Source organism: Pelodiscus sinensis, chromosome 2 (assembly GCF_052426305.1).
Source record: "Pelodiscus sinensis isolate ZL-2025 chromosome 2, ASM5242630v1, whole genome shotgun sequence".
NCBI lineage: Eukaryota > Metazoa > Chordata > Testudines > Trionychidae > Pelodiscus > Pelodiscus sinensis.
This window is the reverse complement of record NC_143053.1, coordinates 35,893,834-35,916,618: the sequence shown is the minus strand read 5'-3', so window position 1 is coordinate 35,916,618 and position 22,785 is coordinate 35,893,834. Positions and strand designations below refer to the sequence as shown.

At 43.9% G+C, this 22,785-nt stretch overlaps 1 protein-coding gene across 7 annotated transcripts in view; it reads right to left on the bottom strand.

The window, feature by feature from the left end:
* The window catches only part of AZIN1 (antizyme inhibitor 1), a 69,760-nt gene that overhangs the window by 38,473 nt on the left and 8,502 nt on the right, over positions 1-22,785 (bottom strand). For 2 of the 7 annotated variants that reach the window (XM_075919734.2, XM_075919739.2), the window contains exon 2: positions 17,736-17,873. The gene's annotated coding sequence lies outside the window, so the exon portion shown is untranslated. Of the gene's footprint in view, positions 1-5,140; positions 5,355-5,965; positions 6,138-13,205; positions 13,295-17,735; positions 17,896-22,785 lie in introns of those variants that run through there. The other 5 variants (XM_075919735.2, XM_075919736.2, XM_075919738.2 and 2 more) reach the window with 5 other exon arrangements.

Below are 22,785 nucleotides of genomic sequence, written 5' to 3'. Positions count from 1 at the left end.
CCTGCCTATTAGGCCTTCTCTTTCTCTGAGGCACCGGGGACTGGGACCGGTGCCAAGGTCTGTGCGGTGCTGGAGTAACACGCTGCACCAGACTGTCCTGCACCGATGCCAGTGCTCTCTGGCAGACCGGTGCTGGGTCCGACGCCGGTGCCAGCCTGAAGGCTGCCTCCAGCAAAATGCTTTTGAGACATGACTCTCTCTCGTGCTTGGTGTGGGGCTTGAAGACTTTGAAGATCTTCCAAGCTTCTGCAAGGTTAGCCTCCCCCAGACACTTTAAGCAAGCTGAATGCGGTCACCACAGGGCATAGGCCTGACACTTTTTGAAGGGCTTGAACCCTTGCAGACTGGGTATGGCGCGCCGCCGCAGGCGACAAACAAAACAACAAAAGAGTCTAACTTAATTTGCAGCTACTTAGCCAGTGATTAACTGTGAAACCAGAAGACAAACCCTGAAGACAACGATCGCTCTCCAGAGCTGAGGGTTGTTCCAATGACAGCCACAGTGGTAAGAAGGAACTGAGTGGATGGAGGGCCAGCAGGAGTATATATGGGCCAGTGTACAGGCGCCACTCCAGAGAGGGTATTGCTGAGGGAAAGATCTCTGACAATGCATGCATGCCACGTGCACACACCCCCTACATTGAATGCACATGAGCAATCACTTGAAGAAAGTCAGGCTGTTATAACTAGATCACTCTGAGGTGTTATTAAAAAAAACCTCCACAGTTAAACCAACCTAAATGTCATGGTAGAAAGCAGGTCAGTGGGAGAATCCTGGCAACTGCCCCTTGGAGAGGTAGAATACCTATGTTTATAGAAGAACCCCTCCCAGCTTCATGGAAGTGCTACTGCAGCATTTTAAAGAGTAGACAATCCTATACTTATTAGCAGGGCTTGACGATCCATGGCTCGCCAGCCCCACACTGCGCATGTGCAAAAGCCACATTGTGCATGCACGCGTCACCAGTAAACGAGGTGCCTAGCTGAAATCTACTCGCCACAGGTGAGTAGATTCAATAGATTGTCAAGCCCTGCTTACTAGGGATGTTAAGGACTATCGGATAAGCAAATGCTTATCAGATAGTTGACTAGTTGCTTCCCCCCACCCCCACCTTGGTGCCTCTATCAGATGGAGCCCAGCACTGCGCTCCTCACAGCTTTTCAAAGCAGCAGTGCTACATAGATCCCAGGATCAGCTGGGGACTCCCCCACTGACCCCACAGTCTACGCGGTGCTTTTGCCTTTGAAGTATAGCAAAATGCATTGACTATTTGATTAGTCAATTAGTTGATATTTAACATCCTTAATACTTACGGAACCCTTAACCATAAGGAAGCCTTGAGCCTACTGGCAACATGCTAGCATTGAGACTTGTTAGGCTGTTCAGTTTTGTTTTGAATTTAGAAAATACAAATGCATACCCATTGTGTGTGTTTTAAATCCAGGGTGCACGGGGGAAAAAGCCCTTTACTTTGCACCAATCTAACTTTATGTACTGTCTTTGAAATCTCTATTTCAGAAGCACTAAAGGTATCAACAGAATTGAGATAAGACCAGTGAAAAAGCAGTTATTTAAGAAGCGGTGAATTATAAGAGCACTGCATGTTCTTTTAAAACTCCTGAGTTGCATCTGCTTCATTGAGATCAATACTGTCAGACTTCAAGATAAAATCTCTGAAGAAAGAAAACGTGTGTGTGTGTGTGTGTGTGTGTATGTATATTCATAGCCAAGTTTCAATTTATCTTTTGTTTGAAAGCTTCCCCGCCCCCCATAAACATCAATTCTACTTAACAAAATGACAATCTGGAGAAAGAAGGATCTCAACCAACTTTATTAAATGTATGTAATGTAATATGGGAGTATGAGAATTTCATGTAAAAATCTGCAAATGGCTGAACTACTAATGGATGATTGGATCATTCTATCAGTCTTACTTGCTCAGTAGCCTCAACTAGTTTAATCTTGTTTAAAACAAGTTCTATTAATCTTTAAAATCTCAAAAGGTTCTAAGTGTCCCGCCTATTTTTATTCAGATCCCAGTCCGAAGAGCAAAAAACCCTGTCTCACTACCATTTTTACATGAACATAGTTCATATTCCACAAAATCTCTAAATGAAGATCACACTGATTAGGAAACAAGCTGTGAACTTAGTAGAAAAAAGGATATTTTTGCCTTGAAAAAAGCTTTGTAGATTTTCCTAACAGTTCTGGGAACAACCATTCTGAAGCTACAATAACCAAACGAAAAGGACCTGTGGTTTCAAAGATCAGCAGTTTCCTACACTTGGGCTCCTAAGCAAAGCGTTAAAAGCTCTATTTCTACCTAGAAGTTAACTAATCTTCAGAGCCACCACAAAAATATGACAGGTTTGAGTTTCCAAAAGTTAGTAAGATAATTACAGCTTCAGATGGTTTGAAGACTACTGTTCTACACCCAGGGAGAATTCTGCACCTGTGTGAAAAGAATTCATGTCCCTTCAGATTTCTTTGCTTTCCCTCAAATATAATTGTTTACCCACAGCAGCCAGCTGAGAGGTAAATTAGAGGGAGAACAACCCAGCCAGTGTTGGGCTGAGCTGCCAGTATTGGTGGGGCTGGGAAGGATGGGACTTTCTCTTCAAGGACTAGCCAGGGCTGGATCATATCCACCCCTAGAAATGTCTGCACACACCCTGCCTCCACTGTTTCTCAGTCAGGGGGAGAATCACAGTATGGAGAACTGCTTCCCTGTCCAAACTAACCCCAGTACATTCAGGACCCCCCCCCCCCCACACACACACCTTATTCAGATCCTTCCCACTGAGGTCCCTGCAACCTAACCCCCATTCCAGTAAGCCTCACAATTTGCAACTGGATACTCTTGCACCTAGACCCCTGCCCACTTAACCCTCACTCCAACACTGGAGCTGCCCCAAATTTGAAACCAGATTCCAACAAGGTCAGTTCCACCCCACCTACTTCTGGACCACACTGCCTATGCATCCAGATCCCCAACCAGCTGCATTCCAACCCTCACACCAAACCAGCACCCCCAATTCCCTCTGCTGAGCCACCACCACCAAGACTCCCCCTGTTGAGACCCAACCATCTTCACCTGGACCCACCTGCAGAGTCCCCTTGCCAAGACACCGGGAACAGTCCCAATGAACTCCTGTGCATCCAGATCCTGCCAGCCCCCACCTCCACCCCACTATATGCATACAGATCCTCTGTCCCCAACCTGGATCCCCTCACACTTAAGCCCCTCTACACTTGAATCCAGATAGGTTGAGTCTTCCTGCCCATCCCAGTGGATCTGGGGAGGAATAGCAGTGCCCTGGGGTGTTTCTGGGGAAAGCAGGACTCCTGCGCAATGTCTGGGTTAGGTGCAGCCTCTCCACCAAGTCTGTTTCACATGGACGGGGCTGCAGGATGACCTCCCACTTCTATGCAGTCAATGGTCTGTGTTCCCCAATGCTAAGCTAGAGTCACTGTGTTTATTTTATGACACATACAATTTGAAGACTTTTAAAATACCATGGGCAAAATTGTGTGTTTAGTGCAAAGTTCTCAGAAATACACTGTAGTAGGCCCCCAAAAAGGTTCCTTACAAGTGAAATGTAAAACTGATTTAGCTAATCCTATTTAATAAAATTACAAAAAACAAACACTATTTGCATCGCAGGCCATCTTTGAAAAAGACAACCAATATACAATTCTACTCCTTAGCGTTTGGTTTAATCAGAGACGCATTTTTTTTTGAGACTTCTAAAGTAACTACAGGAGAGTGAGATGAATCCTCTGATGAAATAATTCTGTTGCTGTTAAAGACGAACAAAGATTTGGACATGAGCTTTCTGTGGGCAGGTACCTACTTCACCTGCATGAAGTAGAACCCTAACCTAGCCGCAGCACTCAGGGAGGGTACTTGGAGGAAGGGACAGAACTGCCCCTTGCACTCTCACAGCAGAAAGCACATGGGGGAGGCTAACCTCTACTGCCAGTACCAAGCCCTCACTAATCCCTCAGGACCTATGCCCCCCCCCCCAAAATGCAACACCCAGGGCATCCATAGGATGAGCCGAATCTGCCTGCTGGCTCCTTACTCCTCCTTCCCTCAAGTATTGGGGAGGCACAACTAAATGCTTTGCCCCCACATATCACCTCTGGGTACAGGGGTGCAGAAAGAATAAGATGCATATTTAGACAACTGATGAACCTCAGCAGACCCATGAATTTTCAATTGCTCAAATTACCCACTTTTTCTAAATGATCTGTCTAGTATAATGGTCACCAACCCATAGATCAGGATCTACTGGTAGATCTTGGAGCCTGACAGGTGATCTTGACAGGTTTGGCCAAGAAGATATCACGTGCAGCACTTCAGCTGCTCCTCCCCCCCACTACTGTGCAACTCCTGTCCTTTGTTTTGGCTCTTGGGTGAGGGGCACAACAGGGCTTGGGGTGGAGGGAGTTTACTGGCTGCTTTGGGGAGTAGTGAAGGGCCAGGGCAAGCGTAAGCCTGCCTTAGCCCCACTGCACCACCACACAGGAGCCACCTGTGGTAAGCAGTCCAGCTGGAGCCTGCATCCCTGTCCCAGCATGTACCCCAAGCTGCTGCCCTAGCCCTGATTCCCTCCCCCCGATACAAACTCCCACAGAGCCTGTATGCTGAACGCGCTCCTGCACCCTAACCCCAGCTCAGAGTCCCCCCCCCCCCATACTCCAAATCCCTTGGCCCAAGACCAAAGCCTACACCCCAGCCTGATGAAAGGGAGGAAGGAGGGAGTGAGCCAGTGTGGGGCCTTGGAGAAGGGGCACAGATATTTGGGTTTGGGATAGATCCTGGATTACACTTAAATTAAAAAAAAGATCTCACTTTAAAAGGTTGGAGACCACTGGTCTAGTACTACAAAACGGGCTAATTAAAAAAAAGTCAGGCCAAGTTTTATAAGACACACTATGTGGTCTTTTTTTTCCTATTAACTAAGAACATGTCAGGGCCTGCTGATGGTTCATCTCTGCTTTGAGATGTTTGAGTAAGACAACTGAATTCTGAAAATGAAAACTCACTAATGTCCGAGGTCAGGGGCCAAAAACAAGAGGGACTTTTACAAGTGAGTGGTTAATTAACATTTTATGTACAATAGATATTTATACCTCTACAGCGTATTAAGAAAAAATTAAATTGCTAAACAACAAATCCATCCCCTCTTCTTCACAGGTGCAGAGGCTCTTCAGGCAGCAGACGTAGGTTTTTTTGGAAAAGGGGCAAGTATGCAGGAGCTGCTCTCGCCTTGTGGTACATAGCTTTGCAGCAGGTCCCTATAGAGCAAGCAGGTAGTGAAGAGGACTCTCTGATGTATCGATGCTTCTGTGGGGGACAATTAGAGGGTGTTGGTTTCAGTAGCCTCAGTTATACATCTTCTGTCCATTCAGCTTAGAGTTCTCTCCCAATTAGTTTTTAGAAAAATCAGGTGTGTCAAGTTATTGTTCATACGACTTTTCCAAAGCTCTCAGCTTAAGTCTAGCTCTGTTCCCATTGGAGTCAATGACTGACTCCAGTGGGAACAGAGCTAGACCTAGGCTGAGAGCTTTGGAAAAGTAGTCAATGACCGACTCCAGTGAGAGCAGAGTATGAAGCAATTGTACTTAACTTAGACAATACAGGCTGAGATTTTTATATTTAGGCAAAGTGGTGGTGTTTAGTATTACAGACTAAGTAAGCTCAGTGAACAGATTCCCTAAAATCCTCTGCTCCTGCTGCCCCCCAACACAATTAGAGCAAATCAAAGACAAGATACTTAGAGGGAGGCAAAAAGATAAACAAAAGGAGGAAACAGGTTGGGTGATTAATTTTAATCTTCTGCAGCTCAGTCTGAACAAGTTGGTCAGAAAACACCACTCCAAATTATGAAGGGAAAGTTTTGCATGGAATGTTTGATTATAAGTCACACAAATGTAATGCATTGGTAGCAACCATACCTTCTTTATCCCAAAAGTATCACTCTTCATCACCCTCCAAACAGTATCTTTTATGGCAGACTTAACTATTACCAACTGAGTGGGATGAAAGACTTCCACGTAACCATGCAATTGCTACCTTTGATGTATGTATGTATGATATCACCAAGCTTCTCATGATTTAACAGTGGATCTGCAATATTAAAAGCTTTCAGTTATTGACAGTTAAATTCACTTTTAAATTCACTTTTACACTGAAAAGCAATTAAAATCAAATGTGTTATTCTATGTGAGTGTCCATAGCAAATGGCCTTAGTTTACTTTTAAAAAAAACTGCCAGCCCTGGATAGATGCTCTATGATCTACAGAAGTTAAAGTGGGTTCTCTCTGACATGTATCATTCAGAGCTAGCTGAAGAATGGAAAGTCCTTCCCACAAAAACAAAACAAAAAAACACTACTAAAACAGTGTTTTTTCAGCCAAGTGAAGGGAAGAATTGCCATGAACCACAATAGAATTGACAAGCACTTACAACTAGGCTGCCAGAGAGGCAGAGAGCCACAGCACAGAGCTTCCTCTTTAGCTCCAGGGCCAGAGGTAAAATGTCAGTCTCTGCCCTGTGGCCACATGGCCTATCCAACTTCTCTTCCATCTCTCCCAGCTAAGTCAGGGTGCTAAGCCTTGGCACCTGTCCTGAAAGCTTTTATTGATCTCACTCACATAATTTAAATGGACAAAAAACCTGTGAAGGTCTAAAGCCAGGGAGCTGTCATTCTGATTTTCCTGACAGAAAAAACAAAAATTTTCAGGAAAGTTGAAGCTTCCAATAGAAAATTTCCGTTTGGCAAACAGGGCGTTTTCTGGAGGTGGTGGGTGCCAGAAAAGCATTCCTCTAAGTTTTCTGATGCGCTGTAATCAGTAACAGGAGCTTTGAAGGGGAAAAAATAGATTCTCAGTAACACTTATCAAATCTATTGTCTTCAGTAGAATTACAGAGATGTAAACCAATTGGAAATTTAGTAAACAATTGATGTACTAAGGAAGATAATTCCTCATGGCGGTAGACGTTTTAGTTCTCCAGGGGAAACAAGTAAAAAAAAAAAAGACTACTGAAGCTAGCAGATTTCACTGAACACATCTGAGGCCCTCCTGAGTCAGGAAGTGACATTAGACCTTTGTTTTTATGTACTAAAACCCATGTCATGTTAAACAAGGAATGCCAAACATTTAAAAAAGTTTGAAATGCCTGTTCAAGATACTCCAAACCACCAACATTCTGCCACACTGTGCATTTTCCATGTACAAACTAACCTTATTTTGGTAATGCAGTTAACTGAATTTCCCCATTAACAAGACAATATAGGAACATGTGTGGGGTCATACTATATTTAGGCTAGGCCTACACAGTGAAGTTCTCAACCTAGTTTATTTGTGCAACATGCAGTAATTTAACTTTTGAGCTGAAATGTGTCTATGGGGCTGTGTTATCCTAGTTTAAAGTATCTGTATTGTTAATCATTGCATCCACAGAGATTTGCACTTAACCTAGGGGTGGGCAATAATTTTTGAAAGGGGGGGCACTTAATGAATTTTGCTAAGTGGTCACAGGTCAGTTCCACTCCCCAGAAGGGGTGGGGCTGGGGCCTAGCCTCCTCCAAGTTGTCTTTGAAGTAAAAACATAGCAGTAAAAACCTAGGTTGCTTGTGGCTACTGGCTCCACTGCTACCATGTTGCCTGGCAGCCACCTGGGGTTGCTGAGGCTTTTTTAAAGGCTCCAGCCCCTGCCAGGGCAGTGCCACGAATAGGAGCAGTAAGCCATTTAAATAGGATCCTGCTGCCTGAGCTACCATCTGGAAATTTGGTGGTATGGAAAGCAGAATATAAAACAGACAGCAGCCGGATGCAGTCTGGACTGGATCAAAGTGTTAGGTGGGCTGGATCCGGTCCCTGGGCCACATCTTGCCCAGCCCTATGTTAACCAAGAAAAATCCCAGAATACTTATAGTAGTATAGTGTGGGATACCTACCTACTGAAAATTACAGGAATTCTGGAATGGTGACAAACTAGCACAAGGAGCCGTCTACACTGAAAAAAAAGTGGCAGGATGGCTCTTGCCCAAGAGGGGGTTTTGAGCAAAAAGGAGCTATGCAGATGACTCCTTTTTGCACAAAAGGCCCTTGTGCAAAAATGGTGGCTCATTAAGTATGCAAATGAGGCACAGCAATATTTGCCTCATTTGCATATTTTCTTGCACAAGAGGAGGCAGTCTAGACATAGCCCCATACCATTATGGTTCTTCCTTTTATTCCAGAAGCTAAGCTTAACTTGTGCTTCTGTGGCTCAAAGTCTTTTTACTAGACACTGGACAAGAAAAAAATTAAACTGCTTCTTTCAGAAGAGCAAATACAAAATGCCAGTAGAGTGTGCGCGCATATCTGGAAGGGAGGATAGGTAAGTAGCGCTTTATGAAAAGGCTTAAATGTTTATCATTAAGTGCATCATCATAAGCCTGTGCTTTATTTTGTAAATCTATAAAAGCAAAGGAGAGCCTGGAGGATGGGTGGGAGCAGCATGTGGAGAGACTTTTGAACCAGACAGGAAGTGTGTGGCTAAACATGCCCCAAGTGGCCAACAAAACAAGGTGAGGTATGCACTAGGCTCATAATTTGGAGACCAGAAGTTGCTAGGGAAAATGAGTGTTCTGTAACCAAAAAACAAACCAAGATGTTTCATTTTATGAAGAGGCAAAAGGGAGGAATATTAGGCAATTTATGATTGAGCTGTGCCCTCACTGAAATTTCAGTCAAACTGCACCAAAATGAGTGTATTGAACTGATAAAGCCATCACTCCTACACTGTTTCTTTAAGTTGGGGGGGAAGGGAAGCAGGGGCCTTTCTGGGTCAGGGACCACAAAAGTGAAAAGCAAAACCACACCCCACCGCATAAAATCCTCAATGACATGGCTCCTGAGTGAGAAGTGGAAAGCCACTCCTCCCATCATCCTGTCTCTCCCCCTCCCCCCTCCAACACAGAAGAGACTAGAGAGGCCCAGGATAGTAAATGTGGTGGAAGAAAGCCTCCAGGTAGTGCTTTACTGTACCAGCAGTGAGAGCAGCAAGCTTATGGAGCCACTTCCTCTTCTTGACAAGGCAGAGTCATGGATTAGATCTGGTTCTGGCTTGCCTGTCTCTGGCCCACAAGGCTCAGGGCTCCTCCCACCACAGCCAGGAAACAGCACTGGCTTTCTAGGCCCATAGGGGTGGTGGGGAGGAGATGGCATGGGTCTGGAGCACCAGCACACATTCTCCAATTCTGGGAGGGGGGGAGAGGAGAAGAGAGAGAGAAGACCCAAGAGCTAGAGCTAAGCAAGCCAGGGGCTGGATCTGGCACCCAGGCCTTAGATTTCACACCCCTTCTTTAAGCCAAACAATTAACCAAGACAGGATATAAACTTAGAGCAATGGACCTGAGACATAGCCAACCTAATGTGCTCACCAATCCCTGAGATTCACTCAATAGGGTTCATGTCGCAAGTAGGGAAGAACAGTGTACAAATGTCCTTAGTGAAAAGGGTCCAGTAAGGTATTCTGTTTTGCAGGACCATCAGAATCATATGGTGCAGTATCTGACCTCTGGAAGAAAAAGGGATTAGAGCAGCTCTTTGCCTCTACATCATGTTCCTTTCCAGGGCTATATGCTCCTTTTTGCAGATGCCTACTGGACCAAAGAACTGCGAGGACAGACTGCTGAATGAGGCGGCTGGCTAGTGGAAGCATACAACTACAAGAACAAGGCAGAGAAGCGACTGGCTAGCAAAGGAGGAGGAGGGGGGAGCTGAGGCCAGGTTTGCTGACTTGGAAAATGAAGGGGTGAAACAGGCAGTAATAAAAGATTAGAGAACAACAATGAACAGCAGAGCAGTCAATCCTACTAGGAGAAGGGAAGAGGCAATGCAGATGCCCAGAATTCAGAGACACAGGTAGATAACTCAAGATTACAAGAGAGAAGAAAAGAACTTTCAGTCAGAAGGAACAAAAAGGAAAAGGCAGAGAATTGCGCCAATATCAGGAAGAAGCAGGTTTATGGGATTGGGGACTACTAAGAAAAACCAGATAGGCCTGTCACCAGAGCCGGAGGATAGAAGATTGTGCTCTGACAGGGACTTTATATAGCATGTGGACCTAGTGCTGAAGAGGATCATAGTGGGATAGGGAAGAATCCACTGATCATCCTTTACATAGGAGAATCTGTGACATTCAAAAGGAAGACTGTGCTAGTCTGGGGAAGATGCTTAAAGAAACAGAAGCTTGGTGATCTTCACTGGGATTCTCTGTTCCTAGAGGACAGAAAGGGAGAGACAAGGTTATGAATATGAACAAAAACACGGAAAATGGAGCTCTAAGGAGGGCTAAGCGATGTTCAGCCAAAGAGGAATTCATGGAGGGATGAATGTTTGCATTGGATATGGAGATGTTGACAACTAAAAATAATTTTAAGCTAGGAATTCAGAGGAAAGAACTGGAGACCATCAATCTCTACACCTGCTTACAATACTGAGTGAGGAAAATCCAAAGTAAAAAAAATACAGCAATTAAGGAAGAAACAGAAGGCAAGAGACTGGACAAGAGAAAAAAGTGACAGTAACCGTCAGGTAGGCAATACAGATAGGAAGATGTCATCAGGTCAGGAATCTGGGTTAAGCCAAAAACTACAACATTTGTACACCACTGCAAGGAGCCTAAGTACGAAGCAGAGGAGAAACAATGGATGCAGGCAATTATAGGGATAATGGAAACTTGGTTGAATAATAGCCATGACTAGATGACAGGTATGCAGCATGTGCACTGTTCAGGAAAGAAATAGGTAAAAATGGTGGACTAACAGTATATTAACAAGATATATTATAAAGTAGTAATGAAATAAAGCTGAAATGGTTAAAAAAATCACTTCAGGGAAGAAAGATCTAAGTGGAGCCTCTTAACACTTCGGTTTGCTACGAACCGAGTCTAATTTGGATGGAGACAGAGCCTTTAATGAAACAATCTAGCAAGATTTGTGTGATTATGAAAGACTAATTTCTACATTACAGACTACAGGACAAGTTCTACTAATAATGATAGAGCCCAGATATTTCTGGATGTGAACACAGATTTGTCCCCACCAAATAGTCACGGAACTTGAGATGACATCTTAGATTTAGTATCCTTAAGTAGCAAGGACCTCATCGAAGAGCTGGTTAGAGAACAATGGTTTGAGTGATTCGTGAATTATTCAGTTTAAACACAAAGATAAATAGGTCTGCACCTAGGGCCGTTGATGTCAAAAGGGCAAACAGAGAAACGTGCTAAAAGCCAAGCAAAGTTGGACTTCTCTAAACAAATATTTTGCCTCAATTTAATGATGCATTTGGGGTCATCAGCAGTGTGGCCAATGGAAATGGAGATACAGAAACACAGTTTATCTTCTAACTGTTCAAGACGTTTGGCTCATGTCCATTCCATTTTACATGTGCGCACACCCATGTGCACAGTTAGACTTTCGCATTAGTGGTATCCATGGGGTCAACTGGGGCAACCCCTCGAATGCCAGGCTCATCCATCAATATATTAGTCACTATCGTTCCTATATTCACTCAGTTACTTCATGTTGGCAATTCTGACGGAGGAGTAAGAGGGTAGGTAATGGAATAGAAGTGAGCAATACAGCTTGAATAGTTACAAAAGGTAGGTACTTCTTATTTCAGGTGCTTGTTCATATCAGTTCCATTCTAGCCAACTCACAAGGAGTATCCTCAGAGGTGGGATTGAATTCAGTTTAGTGGCTTGCAGGATTCTACTGCCAAGGTGGGTGACAACAGTAAGTAGCCCAGAGCCTTGAGCACTCGGTCAATGCTGTGCTTGCTAGCGATATAGACGGAGGTCAGCCCCACCTGCAGGGGCCTAAGGTAGAGCCACGCATGCCAGACCACGTAGAGCGCAGGCATGTGAGAATGGTGGTGAGAGGGTAGGCTTCCATACATGAGATTAGGTCCACCGTGGCTTAAAAACAAACAAGCCAGTCTGGGGAGGAAAACTTTGGCCTCGATGGAGTCAAGGACACTATAATGAATTCTATGCATCACACTGACGTTAACCCTGACTTTCTTTTTTATCTGTAGTCTCAGGTTGTGACATGAGAAATAAACCTGATAGAGATGCTGCTTTACCTGATCCTGTGACCGACCTTTTAATCAAGGTCAGGATAAAACTGAACATCCTAATACCAGAGGTAAACAGTCACTGGTGCTATCGACTTTGTAAACACTCTTGGGGCTGACGAGCAACCAAAGGCCACTGCTGTGAATTAGAAATGGCGCTGGCCCAGTACAAAACAAAGGAAACACCTGTACACCAGAACAATGGAAGTACTTATTCCTTACATCAAGGGCAACATACCAGTCTCAGATCCAGGGAAGGGATGGAGGGCTGACAGACCATGCAAAACTCAAAGCTTTCTGAGAGACCTATTGAAACGACAGAGATCTAAGAGGAGTCTGAGGCCTTCTCTTGCTTTCAGGATTAGGAAGTAGCCTGAGCAGAACCCCTTTCCCCATTCGTGTCCCAATGGACCTCCTCCACTGCCCCCAGGTCTACAACCTCCTGGGCGAACTGTTGCTCATGATACAGGTGAACTCTTGGGTTTGACCCCGTGAGTGGACCTCTGACATTGTTAAAGGAGTCCCATGGGTTAAAATTGTACCTGCCTGCCTAACACAGCCTAGTGGTTAGACACACTGAACTGTAGGCTGGCAGTCAAAAGTCTTTCCACCAAAACACACAAAAACAAAAAACCCAACACACCAAGTGTCTTGCCATCTTTGTTCTTTGGGTTGCCACTAACCCGGACAGCCTGCCCCCTTCATTCAGAGCAGACACAACCAGTGATATCACTGAACGTTGTATGTAGAGGTATTTGAATCTTTATGCAGGGACATACTTCTCTGCTTTCGTACAAGTTGGTGGAATGAAGAGGGCTTGCTACAGAGACTGGGCAATTTAAGAATCCTGGGGTGGATGGGCAGTGTGACTCAGGACAGGGCAGCAGAAGATATTACTGAGGTCAGACCCCTCTACAACTTCCTCAGTTTGTAGGTTCAAGTTAACAGCCACCCTTTTAAGGCTCATCTGGTACTCTTTGAATTTGTTTGGGGAACTGCTTGCCTCTGCTTCATCCATGGATGACAACAGCTATACTACCTGTGGAAAATCAGGTTCCCCTACCTCTTTGGAGACTGCTCCTTAGGTGCTGGATTTCAGTGTGCTGCCCGGGTCCGATTCAGCATTGCATTCCAACTCCAGTGCCAGGGAGGCTGGTGAGAATGCAAGACCAGCATTACTGGCATGCCCTACAGGTTTTAACATGACTATTGAGCAGGCCTCTGCCCCTGCTGTCAAGTTGTTGCTGTGGCTGCCACACCCATCTCAAGTCAGTGATCCACCCCTTGTTGTCAAGGAACTAAACTCCCAGTCCTACTCAAACCCATGCCCTTCCAGTGATTAGGGTGGAGTTGTCAAAGCCTGACTTTGCCACCTGACTCTGGTCAGTGACTGGTGATGAGAAGGCAAAGAATAGCATCTGCCCAAATGAACAACACTGGGAGGAAGGGGACTGTTGCCATGACCAACATCTGGACTGTGGCAATCTGAGGAGACACTTGCCTGTACTGATGAGAGAGACTATCACCCCAACTCCATTGCAGTGTCTTGCAGGTAGAGAGCACTGAGTACCTACCTAGGTCTTCAAGCAGGAAACCTAGCATATGGTATGAGGATCCAAGGTTGTGCAGAAGGGCATCTGTGTTACAGGTTTCTAAAAAGTTATGGAAGTCTATGATCCCACAACATCTGCTGGCAAAGTTACTTCTTGGCTGCCCTTTTCCACTGATTACATTACTGAAGAAACACTGAGCTGATGTGTTTAGCTTACCAAGTTTCCTGTATTTGCAGTTAACTACAGCTCTACAACTGGGCCATATATACAGTAAAAGTTATATTGACTATAATAAATCATACATCTCTTTTCTATACACATTTTAGAGAGTTTGTGCATCTGTCTGGGAATCTGTTCAAGAACTACTCCTGAATGGTAAGAGACAACACTGCCAAATTCGGAATGCACCTTCTTATCCTAACTTAAAGCAAGGTCAGGGTTTAGTTCTGGCAGGAAAATAGGATGTGCCTGGAATTCAACTCTTCCATTCATGGAAATGGAGGGGTCCAATAAGAGGGACTAGCTAAAAGTTAAATGGCCTCCCCACTGCCTACTAATTCCCTACATCTCTCCAATCAGCTGGATCGGACAGCAAACAAAAGCAGATTGTCTGAAGTAGTTCAGACCACATATGCTAGCCCAGATATGCTGTTCAGCAAGAGCAAGGCTTGAAAGAGCAGGCAGAGCTAAAGAAAAGAATGGGCTCATAATGGTGCCAAAGAAAAACAGCTCAAGCAGTTCCTTCTTAGCCACCATCAGATAGAAAAGGAGGAAGAAAAATGGGAAGGAAGTAGGTTTAATGAGACTATAAACACACTCTCAGACATAAGCAGATTTTTATGAGCATCCATATAAAAGAGATTAATAATTATGCTTAATTGACTTTCCTCAATAAACCATTTTATAAGTGGAACAAACTCCCAAGGTGTACATCAATCAACTATTTTAAGCACATCTTGGCTGTGGTGTTGAGGGACGGCTGTGCTTTAGCACAGCCAAGACGTACGTATATATTGGCTGATGAAAATGTGTGCGCTGTGGCTTGACGCATCAAAAATAACGTAAGCTTTAATCTCCAATTCATTTCTTACTATTTGAAGACTAATTACAAAACAGAAAACCAGAGTGTCTGAATACCCTGTTACAAATATAATACCTTTGGGGCACATCTTTTTTTCTTAAAACTCAGACCAATTTTCCCATTATTCCCAATGACACATCTGTTTTTGTTTTTTTTTAAAACTGGTAAACTAAGACTTAACATTGCACCATCAAGTCCCTAAGTCAATTCTGATTCTGCAACAACATTTTCCTAACACTTCAAACGTACTTCCTCTATTCCCAGTCACTGTGAACGACCCATCTATCAAGGATAAGTGACCATATACAAAGTTGAGTCAAACTCAAAGTGGAGAAAAAAAAAAATCCATGATTACTCAAGAGAAAGATGTTATTGGCAAAAAAGCAAGTAAAGGATTTTCAGGGAGTTTTCAAATTGAGACACATTCTCTCAGAAGACTGGAATAAAAGGAGGTATGTTTAGATTAAATTAAAAACAAAATTTGACTCCATCTGTATTAGATGCCTAAATGAGCTTTCGTGGACATAACCTCTTCAGAAGAATGCAGCCAAGGAGTTTTGCAATACAAATACGTAGCAGAAAAAGAAGGGGATAGGGAGGGAAAGAGAAAAAAAAAAATCTTGTCATTTACAGTGTCCATGCTAAATGGGGCTAGTAGAGTGGGCTGTAAGTGCCCAATAGTAAGCTTTTGATGTCATTAGGATGTTGAATGTAGAGGCCCATCCAGTTCATGTCTTTGTTCAAACCTTGATTAGAAGGGTGTCAAATTGCAAAATGAAGGCAAGTTCCATAGCTTCACGCTCCAGCTTGTTTTTGAAAATGCTTCGTAATATGTAGTCACTTTTATACCCATTAGTGAGAGTGCCCGAGCAAGTTAAAACGTTTCCCCCAACAGGTTTATACATGTTACCACTTTGAATATCTGATTTGCGTCCATTAATCCTTTGTCATAAAGACTGTCCAGTTTGGCCAATATACATGGCAGAGGAGCATTGCTGGCATGATCACAATGGATATGCAATTGTATGAGCCTCTGATGTGTTGGCTTACGTGGTCAAGTCCTGTGACATCGCTTGCATAGATGTATGGACCGAGTTAGCGCTGAAGTTTATTGCAGGGCTGGGTTCCTGGGTGAGGATGACGGAGGTGTGGTGCGTGGTTGCTAGAAAGAATGTGTTTCAGGTTAGGGGGCTGTCTGTAGGCGAGGATTGGCCTATCCCCCAAGGCCTGTGAGAGTGAGGGATCATTTTCCAGAATAAGTTAGATTGTTAATGATGCACTGGAAAGGGTTTCAACGGGGGGCTGTAGGGGATGACTAGTGGTGTTCTGTTCTTTTGTTTGTTGGACCTAACTAGAAGAAGCTGATGCCTGGGTACTTGTCTGTCTGGCTCTTGCAATCTGTTTAACTTGCCCAGGTGGATATTTAAGTTTTAAGAATGCCCAATAGAGATGCTGTAGGTGTCTGTCTGTGGGATTGGAGCAAATCCAGTTGTATCTTAGGGCCAGGCTGTAAACAACTGATTGAGAAACTTGTCTAGCATAGAAGCTAGAGGCATGTACATAAGTGAAACTGATGGTAGGTTTCCGTTATAAGATGGTGGAAATGTGGCTGCCATTTCATTGTACTGTCGTGTCAAAGAAGTGGATCTCTTGTTTGGACTGATCCAGACTAAGGGTGATGGTGGGGTGGAAGTTGTTGAAATCCCTCTGGAATTGAAGGGTCTTCTTCCCAGGTGTCCACATGACGCCGCCAATGTAGCATAAGTAGAGTAAGAGGGCTAGGGAACAAGAGCTGAGGAAACGTTGGAGGTCAGCCATAAAGATGTTGGCATATTGCGGGGCCATGTGAGTGCCCATAATTGTGCATCTGGCTTAAAGATATAAATTGTCCCGAAATTGGAAATAATTGTGGGTGAGGACAAAGTCACAAAGCTTAGTCACCAGGTGTACAGTGGTATCATCAGGGATAGTGTTCCTGACAGTATTTATAAAGGTACCTGAAGTCTGAGGGGAGATTTCAAAAGCACTTGAGTATTCCTAACACACTTTGGGTGCTTTTATATAAAATTCCAGAGAGATTTCTAAGAGTTACACAGCAATTAGCAAATAAAGCAACATAGCATATTACTTTGAATCAAACTGAGAAAAAAATAAGGGTACCATGCATAGTTTATCACATCATCTTAACTTTTAGAGTTAATTCTTACCATTGGTAAGAATGTATTAAAGTCACCTAAAGCAATTGTTTTACAGTATTGTACAAGAGGCCTATCTAAAGAAGTGCAAAACACCAAGCAAGATTTTGCAGGTTAAGAGGCCACTGGAAAAAACCACCCCAGTAAATTGACTGAAAGATGACTGGCACAAGTTCTGCATTTCCAAGAAATTAGGTTCTATTCTAACTGGACTATAGCTATTTGTGGAAGTAGCAAGGTAATTAAATAATGCAGACAGGCTTTTGCAGAGGCACACCCTTCAAAAGCAGTATTCATACAGTTTACATTAGCAGATTTAACTATTTAAATATAAAACACGAAAAACATGGTACTGTGCCAAACATTCAATATTCTAAAAAGCTATCATCTTTAATTTAGAATAGCACTAAATTGTGAAATAGCAGTAACAGTGAACACATTTTATTTTCATTTTTTTCCTGTAGCTTATAGCCATGATTCAGGAAAGCATTTAATATATCTGACTTCAGGGGGACTTCAACACATGATTAAGCACAATGCTCCTGAATAAGGAACAATTTCAACATTCGTTTAACTGCTTTCCTGATTCACAGCCAAAGATTCCATACATTTCCCCACCTATAAAAATCTTTTGCAATGAAGTACATTAAATATTAGTCAAGGTATCTAAATTTATGAGAGAAAAAGATATGTTTCCTATACATTTCTCTAGGTTGCATTCTTGCTCACACCACTCCCCTACATAGCAGTTAAAGATAACTTACATGGACAAGTTAGGAGATGGAACCCTACTATCATCAGCTAGGTTCCCAAGGTGGCTCCGCGTTGAAGTCGAACTGTTCTCTATAAAGCACTTCTCCTAGGCCTTCGGGATAGTTGTAAACCTGATCAGAGAGTTTGCCCTGAAGGAAAAACACAAATAAAAGTGATCATTTAGGAAACACCAGTTTACCTTCAAATACAGAACTGTTGTTCTAAACGGAACCTTTAATATGGACTGCTATTTGTCTCCTGTAATATACATCTACAATTTACAGACCCCATTTTTCAAATTAGCATAACCCATTCAAATCAACAACAACATGTTTAACTAAGAAAACATGATACCCACCTTATAGTCTCTTGACATTTATGCCTCCCTAGAACCTAACCCTAACTCTTGCTGTCCTCACTATAGTAGCAATCATTTTCCATATTCCTTAGGAGACCCTAATCTCTATCCCCATCCCTGCAAGGGCCTACGGGGAGTAGGGATGTAAAAATCTCAAACCTCCCACAGAGCTGGAGCAGCCCTATGCTGGTGGTGGGCTGCAGGCAGAGCTATTTCTGGGTACCAGTTAACTGGTAGCCAATAAACATCACTTACGGGTGACGCTTACCAGTTAACCAGTTACCGCTCACATCCCTAGTGAAGAGCACAGAAGGTCAAAGTTATGTAGGATGATAATGTTTACAAGGACAACACGTAGCAATCCATGGGTGGGAAGTACATGTGCGAATTAAGCTAGAGTATGGAGTGACATAAGGGAGTATGGGACTGACCTTAAGATGGTACATATGGAATTTAATAGGTCATCCTTTAGGGCAGGGGTGGCCAACCCATTTAACAAAGAGCCAAAACAGTAGTGGAAAAAATGTGAAGAGCCACACCAGAATTGTTGGGGGGGGGGAGGGGGGAAGGTGCTCCCCCCCCCCCCCGAACAGAATTGTCAAGCAAAAACAAAAAAAAATTAAAAAACCACTTTTTTTTAAAAAAAGGAGACTGCCACTTAAAGATGGCCACCATCTTGGGCGCCCATTTTTAAAACCCTGCAACTCTGACCCAGTAAGCACAGGGAAGCCGGGGGCCATGCAGGAGCAGCTTCGCGAGTCGCAGTTTTGGGGGGCAAGAGCAGCACATGGCTCATGAGCCACAGGCAACAGCTGCTTTAGGGGATTTGCAGTCAGAAGTGGTGCTAAAAGCAGCCCTGTTCTGATGGCCCACCTATGATGAGCTACAGGTTCATTAGAACAGATACTCTTTGAAAAGCTTCCTGTAGTTCGTGGCCTTCCAGTTTTTCCCTCACTGATTAAGGATGTTAAGTATTGTGTAATTCAGTAATCCAACAGTCGATGCGGTAGCATTTCAAAGCCTCAGTGCTGCACAGTGCCCTGGCTCCATATGGTGCTGCCACTTTGAAGTACTCTCCTCTTCCTCCCTTGCTGCCTGATAGAGGCAGTGGGTGAGGGGGAAGAAGCGACTAGTCCTTAACATCTCTATCACTGACCACATTTAATTCATTCCAATTGAAATGGAGCCACCACATGACCCCTTGAAGTGAAATATATACTTGCCCAATTCCTACCCAACTCCAATCAGCCCCCATCTCCAAGGAGGTATGTAACTTGTAGGCCCTCCTACAGCGCTTCCACATCCTCTCAAGCCCAACAGGGATTGGGGATGTATTTTGGGGGCAGAGTGAAGGGACTTGAGCTCTAGGAAAGTCAGTCTGTGCATCAAGCAAATGGTTTTTTTGATTACTCCCTGAAGGGTAAAAGATATTAGAGATTCAAAAGTCAATCTAAAATGTGTTGTCTATGCAGATAGGGTCAAGAAAATAAATTCAAATTCAAGATCTGAACTCAAAGTAGCATAATTAAAATACATTCAACTCCTGCATGAACTTATTGATTCTGAATTCAAGTGGCCTTAGCTTAGTTTATTTCAATTTACTTTGGAGGCAAATTTAATCCTATTTAGTTCATCACTTAAAATAAACCAAATAAAACAAACTAAGGCCATTTCAATTCTTTACAACAGCATCTACACAGAAGTTTAATGCAGTTTAACTATTACACGTCATATTCATAGCTTTTAATTAATTTTCTTGCCTGTTGCTATGTGGGCAGAGCCTTAGGTGTTAAAATATGGACAGTATCGGTTCCTGGGGAAGCATCGCAAGTCAGGGGTGTCTTAACTTGAACCTTCATTTACAATACATGTCATGTGTCATCGTAAATGCAAGCCAAGGATGTAAATGAGGGGTTTTCAGCCCATTCCACATTTACAAAAATGGTTGTAAGTGCAGGGAGTCGCAACTTAGGGGTTTCCTGTACCTGACTTCAGTTACAACAGTAATTTAATAGATCACAGTGGAATTTAAACCAGCCCTGCTGACAAACCAAATACTTCACAGGCGCAACGCAAGCATGATCGTCACATTTTAAAATAACTGATACAACTGATGTAAGTAAACTGGTCATCTGGAAACCTGGTACAGTAAACTTCCGATAATCCGGCACCTTTAGGATCCAGGGGGTGCTGGACTATCAGATATGCCGGACTATCAGAAGGGGGGGCTATTGAGGGGTCTGGAGTGGGGTGGGAGGGGATGCCACCCCAGACCCCTCAGCCCCCCCTTACGATAGACCGGCTCTGCCCCATGCATCCCTGATTCAGCCGCTGCTGGTCAGTTTCAGCAGCAACTGAATCGGGGATGCCTGCAATAGAGCAGCTGGGGTGCTTCTGGGTTGGTCCCGCAGCGGCAAGAGGCGGCGCTACGGCACCAACCCAGCAGCAGTCCAGCTGCTCTTGGGGACGCCTGGTCAGTTTCAGCAGCGGCTGAATCCCGACGACTGGGGCAAAGCAGCTGGGGTGCTGCCGGGATGGTCCCATAGCACCGCCCCTCGGCACTGCGGGACCAACCCGGCAGTACCCCAGCTGCTCTGCCCCAGGGGTCCCCAAGTCAGCCGCTGCTGAAACAGATCAGCGGCTGATTCCAGGAAGCCCCGGGCAGAGCAGCTCTGCCCCGGGCTTCCTGGAATCAGCCGCTGATCTGTTTCAGCAGCGGCTGACTTGGGGACCCCTGGGGCAGAGCAGCTGAGGTGCTGCCAGGTTGGTCCCGCAGCGCTGTCCTTTGGCGCTGCGGGACCAACCCGGCAGCACTCCAGCTGCTCTGCCCCAGGTGTCCCCAAGAGCAGCTGGGGTGCTGCCGGGTTGGTCCCGCAGCCCCGAGGTGCAGCGCTACGAGACCAACCCGGCAGCACCCCAGCTGCTCTGCTCCCGGCTTCCCCGATTCAGCTGCTGGTCAGTTTCAGCAGCAGCTGAATGGGGGAAGCCTGTCCGGCTGCCCCAGCACTTCCGGGTTCCTGATGGTGCCAGACCATCAGGAGTCCCGGAGCATTGGATGCCAGACTAATGGAGTTTTACTGTACTTTCTGAAATTAAAGAGTACGTAGCAATCCATGGTATAAAAATATAGAGTACTACCTGTATTCAATTAAAAATAAATCTACATTAACTTAAAAATGTGAATGCAGATGGTCTACCAAAAGTGACTGATACCAATCTAACCATGTATTTTACAGATCTTCTCTCAAAGATCTGCTTCACCACTGTGGTTGAAGAAACTGCTTGTATATGTATCAGGAAGAATAAGTGAGCAAGTACAGTAGATTTATGCAACAAAAAATTCCATAAGTTGCACTCCAAAAATATCTTTCCTTCTGTCTCAGCAAAACCATAAAAGCAGCACTGCAGTGGAATCTCATTAATAAAATGTCATTACTTTTACAAAACACAATATAGAACATTTACTAGTAGTTATAAATATTAAAATGGAACAGATTCTTCACTTCTAGCTGACTGAAAGTTACTTTGCATGTTCAATTAACCTCAATCTTTCCACTGCAATTCTTTAAATTATAGCTAAGCTAATAAAATTAGTTCTCAAGACTACTGGCATAAGAAATTTGTTTTAAAAAATCAAGTGTTAATTCCACAGAAACAAGATGTTTAAATATCTACACTAATTATGAATGCTATTCTAAAAAGCAAACATCTGTATGTTGCTTTAAATCTAAGAACACTTCTAGCAAGACAAGTCTCTTAAAAACAGGTGTTGCGAGCAGAAAAGATTATATAAAGACTGTACTATAAGGAAATATAATCTGCAGTACAGTCAAAATAAATTTTGCTACACAAAATTTTCTTGGAGCTGGAATAAAGACTGATAGTTTTCCCTAGTGATAACATTTTGTTGTGTTAGTTCTGTAGTGTCCCAATGAGTTCTGAAGCAGTAGCTACTATAGCAGCTACTAAGAATGTTATATATCAGATAGTTCAAGTGATTACTCAACTATTCAATTCTTAATGGTTACTCCACTATTCTATAGTCCTTGGGGGGCAGGGCTGGCTGCCAGTGCAATCTAGTCCCACTCCCCGGAAACCCCCTACCATCCTGTACTCCTGCCTCTGGATCCAAGGTAGCAGCACAGGGTGAGCGCTGGAACACGAGGGGAGCCAAATAAAAAGCAAGTTCCCTGCACAGACCAGCTACCTGCTGTCACATGGCTTCTGATACAGAGGCAGCAGCCCCTGTCTGCAAGGGTTAAACCACGTGAGATATTATAAACCACCTGATCAGGACAGTGATAATGACTTTGAAATGCTAAGGGAGATTAGAGAGGCTATCAAATTAAAAAAAACCACACGATTGTAGTGGGGGATTTCAACTATCACCTCAGGACAGGATGCAGAGATAAATTTCTTGATACCTTAAACGACTGCTTCTTGGAACAGCTGGTTCTGGAACCCACAAGGGGAGAAGCTGTTCTTGATTTAATCCTAAATGGAGCACAGGATCTGGTTCAAGTGGTAAATATAACTGGGCTGCTTGGAAATAGTGACCATATTATACTAAAATTGAACATCCCTATGATGGGAAAAATACCTCAGAAGCCCAACACTGTGGCATTTAATTTCAGAAAGAGGAACTACACAAAAATCAGGAAGCTAAACAGAAATTAAAAGCTAAGCTGACAAAAGTAAAATCT